The sequence below is a fragment of the Sciurus carolinensis genome, unplaced genomic scaffold (genome assembly GCF_902686445.1).
Source record: "Sciurus carolinensis unplaced genomic scaffold, mSciCar1.2, whole genome shotgun sequence".
In the NCBI taxonomy this organism is placed as follows: domain Eukaryota; kingdom Metazoa; phylum Chordata; class Mammalia; order Rodentia; family Sciuridae; genus Sciurus; species Sciurus carolinensis.
The window spans coordinates 476,518-482,498 of NW_025920189.1; the positions used below are offsets into that span (position 1 = coordinate 476,518).

At 32.4% G+C, this 5,981-nt stretch overlaps 1 pseudogene; it reads right to left on the bottom strand.

Annotated features, from left to right (window-relative positions):
• Positions 1-242: 242 nt before the first annotated feature.
• On the bottom strand, positions 243-781 carry LOC124974899 (vesicle-associated membrane protein-associated protein A-like; annotated as a pseudogene).
• Positions 782-5,981: the final 5,200 nt, after the last annotated feature.

Sequence of the window (5,981 nt, forward strand, 5' to 3'; positions counted from 1 at the left end):
TTGTGTTTTCTAATAGTAAGAGACCATTAAAGGCAAAGCCTCTACGATACTGTACACACACAAAAACATGATTACTGCAGACTCTACTGCCAATGAAATGGTAGGTAAACAAATCTTTTTTGGTCAAGAGGAAAAAAAAAGAGAAAAAAAGGAAAAATAAACTGCACTCTGCATGTCCCTTGAAGGAATCCAATGAAAATGGCTGCAATCAAGCAAGAAGTGAAGGGAGAGGACTGGTGACATTATCCGGGTTTATCCGAGTGTGTTACCTCCCTGAACTTTAAGCCTTCATCCCTCAGGTGTTGCTTTTCTTGTGATAGCTTCATCATCTCTCCCTGAATTCTTTTACACTCATCCATGAGTTTCCTTGTTTCGGTCTCATTCCATGTGGTTTTGGCACGAGTTCATCTTTCTGATGCATTCAGTGGAACAGCTTTGCTAGGTTCCAGATAATTCAGAATTTCAAAAACATATCTAATTTAGAATACATTAATTCATCGGGTTTTGCCTCTTTCCACAGTTTCCATATCTGAAGTGTTTGGTGATCAAAAATGGTCTGCACCATGAACTTGTGTTTACTCTTTTCATTGGGATCATTGTCAAAGGGCTGCATCAATGAAAACAGTCATCGTGGACCCTGGGTCAATGATCCCACTGTTGGGCTGCACACTGACCACCAAGGTGCCTTAGTCTTCACTTTGAAACACACCTTCCTGCCCGACGGATTTTGCAGTTTAAAGTTTGTAATGAATACATCTGTGCTGCTGGGCAGGACGACCATGCCTCTGGGCTGTGTAGGACGTGGCCAGCTCAGGGCGCCTTGGCCTGGATGATTGTTGCCCTGTAGTGGCTCAGGTGGCTGGCGCTGGGTCTGCCAGTTGTAATCGTCTGAACCCAGTGGTAATGTACTAGTCTCATAAGATACAACAGAAAATAATGAAACAATCAGTGCTTTTAAAACAAATATAACTAAAATATTTGATTTACTGATGTATTTTTATATGATCTGTTGATTTGCAGGGAACTTGAGATATGCAAATAATATTTTTAAACCTTCAAGCAGGGTTTGGAACTGCTTTTTGATAATCTTTTCATTTTTTTATGCTAACAAGTACAACATTTCTGTCTTTATATTAAGGAATGCAGATTCTCCTAAGATGAACACATTATGAACATAAAATTATCATTGTATCCTTAATATTATTTTCAGGTGTTCAGACATTAAATACCTGTGGCTACTTATAATGCATTTGCAACTTCAATAGAGGTTTTATTATTCCAGTTAAATGCTTTTAGTTTCTCAAAAATTGAAATTTAAATGTTTAATTAAATATGTATGAAGTGTCTATTTAAATGTTTAACTAAATTTTGAATTTTATTTATTTTTGTTATTTAGTTGGCTTTATATTTGTTTTTGCAGTAATGGGGTTTGAACCTAGGAGCATTCTACCCCTAAGGAATATCCCTACCCCTTTTTATTTTATTTTGAGGAAAGGTTTTGCTGAATTGCCCAAACTGGCCTGGAACTTGTGATCTTCCTGCCTCAGTCTTCTGTGTCTCTTAGATGCCACTATGCCACCATGCCTGATTCAAATTATAAATTTTAAACACATTTACTGAATAAAAATACATAATTAAGAACTATTGTCTGGTGCAGTGGCACCAGTCTGTAATCCCAGCCACTGGGGAGACTGAAGCAAGAGGAACTTGAGTTTAAAGCCAGCCTCAGCAATTTATTGAGGCCCTAAGCAACACAGCAAGACTCCATCTCTATCTCTAAATTAAATATAAAAAGGACTGGGGATATGACTCTGTGGTTAAGTGCCCCTGGGCTCAATCCCTGGTACAAACAACAACAACAACAAAAAAAAAAAAAAAAAAAAAAACTATTAACTACAATCCAGGTCATGCCAATTTATACTTGTATGTTTCAGGTATTTTGAAACTTTTCTGAAATTCAGTTTCTTATTAGTAAATTCAGGAATGTTCTGAAATTTAAATAAGATAAAAGTTAAATAGACATCCTGTAAATAATAGATGTGACTATTCTGAGAATATCATTTTTAAAGTGAGGTAGAAAATATACCTGAGTGTAAATGTGGCCTGCCTGTAACTCTAGTCACTTAGAAAGCTGAGGTAAGAGGATCCCAAGTTTAGCCTGGATAATTTAGCAACACCTTCTCCCAAGATAAAATAGAAAGATCTGGGGAAGCAGTTTAGGGGTAGAGCACTTACTTTACACACAGAATTTAATTCTAAAATAAACATCTAGCTTAATACTGATGGGTCATAATAGCAGAATAAAGTCAGAAAGCCTTTCTCAGGCAAATGATCATATGGTCCCAAATTATTAAATTTACATTCCCTAGGAGATTTTATGCATATATGTGTAGTACTTAGAAAGACTATATACATATACATCAAGGAGCATGATAACAATTTAATGTAGTCAAGTTAAAGTCTTAGCACATCAGTAAAAATTTAAAATAATCTGATATCACAGGCTACACAAAATTTTTACTATAAATTTTAAAATGACATTCCTACGATGAACTTCATAAAATTATTGAGAGTCGTCTACAAATTTAATATGATTTTCTTTAAAAATAAATATCAAAAGGTTTGTCTATTTATCCTCTGAAATTATCTTATTTTTCTTCTTGTTCAATAATTTATTTCCTATAAGCCTATATATTCATTTTGTTTTTTTCTGAACTTTTTGTCACTTTATTTTTAAAGCATGCTGTTGTTAATAGCTAGTATACCTTTATTTCTTCCTTAACAAATTTGCAAACTAGTCACGAATATTTCCAAAGTTGAAGTGGTATCAGCATTTTCATAATATGACTGCTCTTCAGAGGTTTATAATTCAACTCTACAAATTCACACTGGTGTCATTCTGGTTTATGAGATCAGAACCTGAGGCAAATTTGTTTTACCAACTTTTAAAGAAATTAGTGCAGCTATTATCCTAAGTGATACACATATGCATCAAACACTGATGAAATGTATCCTCCCAAAATAATAATAACCATTCAGCTCATACTTATATTCAATTTAGTTTGTTGTGTGTTTTTTTTTTTTAATTTTCATGCATCTCACACAGGTGTTGGAAGAAAAATTCTGAGAGAAAGAAGGCAACAAATGATGGCTTTCATCCAATCAGTTAATGCTCACATATATAACCATAAAATAAATAGCCTTCATTGCAGGTTGTTTACCCTAGAACACCAAACCCAATATCTCCATATTTTATATAGACAACCATGTAAAATATGCTGAGTCTCCTTTTAGACAAATAAGCTGTCATATCATTAATCTTTAAAACCATTTTAAATACTGTTAAATATTCCAGAAAAATTTTTATTTTATATGTTATAATAATTAGCAAAGAATAGCAATGGATATAGCATTGCATGATGTTATATTAATGACAAAAGAATATGTATTATGTATGATTCTACAAATAGCTATCCCTGTTGACACAGTCAAATAGAAATGAATTTATGTCATGGTTGGATCCATGAATTAAGGATTTGGCAAAGAGAACTCAGGCATTTCATCTCAAAATACCACTTTTGATATTCACAGAGGCTGTAAGCAACTATTATCAACTGTTTTTCTTTACAAAGTTTTTGGTAAAGTAATAGGAAAAAAATAAAAGTAAATAAAAGAAAGGACATAAATAAAATAATAATAATAATAATAAATACATAAGTAGTATATAAAATGAGAGAATACTAAACAAGAAAAAGAGGTTTTCATTGCAACAGAAGTGATGACTGTTATTCTGGAGAAAATGGAAAAAAGTCAATCATACAGAAAAAATATTATTAAATAATCATTATATTTATTAGTAAGTGGAAGTCAGATATGACAACATAAGCTAAAATTCCAATAAAATCTCATCACCCTAATAACATACTGAACTTTTCCTTTGAGGTGTGTGTGGATTCATTCTTTTAATGAGATATATAATGATACAATTTTTATTTTGTTCTTATTGCAGTCTTATTTTATAAATTTCTGGTGTTTACATATGATAATAATAATGAAAATCATAGTCTTAATCATAATCAAAACCTACAGAGGGCTTACTGTGTGCTTGAAATTTATTTCATCTTCACAACTTTCAAGTATTATTATTAGCTTCACTTTTTTCATAGGAGCAAGCAGCAGATAACTGGTATTTGGTCTCATGGTTATGTGATAGTAAAGCTAGGATTACAATTCAGGCAATATAAATATGCGATGTATTCTTTGCTACATTAGATGTTTATATTTCAATGTTTTATTTGCTAAGTTTTTGCAAAAGTCCATTTCTCTATTCTTAGAATAAATATTTCCTGTCATTCTTTTTAAGAAATCACATTTCTTTGAACATATATGAACTTATATGTGAACTTATATGTGTTTTTGTTATACCATTTCCATAGAATTGGTGACTGGAAATAGTATTACTGAGACAAAAAATATAAATTACTCGAAACATAATTGTGCTTTTTTTAGTGATTGTTACTATTAATCTGTAGCCTCGTCAACATATAATTAGGTACATATATATATATATATATATATATATATATATATACAAATACACAAAGGTGCATACATTTATAATTTTCTTCTATAGAGTGTGCTCCACTTAATTCTTCAGTCATTGTTGGAGTTAAACTTTATTTTTAAAATAAATTTATTTCCTTAAATTGTTTATAACCTCTCCATAAAGTTTTCATTGTTGTTGTTGTTCTTGTTTTTTGTACTGGGCACTCAATCACTAACCCACATTTCCAGCCCTATTTTGTATTTTATTTAGAGATAGGGTCAGGATCTTATTGAGTTGCTAGCACCTCACTATTGCTGAGGCTGGTTTTGAACTCACGAGACTCCTGCCTCAGCCTCCCATACCACTGGAATTAAAGGTGTGAGCCACCATGCCTGACTTCCACAGAGTTTTATAAATTATGTTATCTTTAGAAAATTAGTTGTCTTTGTTGTAAAATTTACTAGATATAGTGAGAGAAGTATATTCTTCAAGAAATAAGGTAATATAAGAAAACATTAGAAATTCAGTTTGGCTTGACCTTCATTGACTAAGGTGTATCTGAAAGAAGCTGTCTTTAGAAGATGTGTTCAGGAGTGATCATGACAGCTGGATCATGAATGTCTTCATCATGTGCCAGTACTTTGGGACCTTTGAATAAACTGATAATATGTTACACCCACTGATATCTTTTGGGGACACTGGTGAAGAGAAGTGGTTATATATGAGAACTGAACTTGTTTCCATTCTGCTTCCATAAGTCAAAACTGGGGTTTGTGAACTTGAGTGGACAATGCACAGCTTTGCTCTTTTTGATGTCCCATGGAGACTCAGTGTTTCCTTCAATTTAAATGTTGAGGTCATAAACATTTTTTATGCTTTTTTTAGTGATTGTTACTATTGTGGCTTTATCACTAATAACTGTGGCTTTATCACTAATGAGATACCAGTTATATTTATTTCACTTATAATTGTAGAAAACAACTTAAAATGCTTTCTATACTCACATAGTAATTATTAGGCCCACCAAGACCATAAATCTTGTTTTTAAAACAGATAATACATATGCATATGTATTTGTTATCACATAACAGTGATTTTAATTTTCACAAGTTTATTTCATATAAATCCATCTTCTTTGCATCCTTAGTATTTCATTTTATGGATTTAAAATCATTTTTGAGAGCGTGTCAGATTCTAAAGTTTAGAGGTCCCCTGAGATGGTGTTGGATTTAAGTGATATTAGACAACAAGGGCTGGCTATGATAGAAGTGTCTGAACAGTGAAGATAAAACACATCATAAAGAGGGCACAAAAGTTGATTATCTCCCTCATCTTACATCCAGTATGTTCAGTGGGAGGAATAGGCATTTGGGGTCTTAATTCACTTCTGACACACTAGGTCTGAACTTACTTCATACTTAGCTTCCAAATTCCA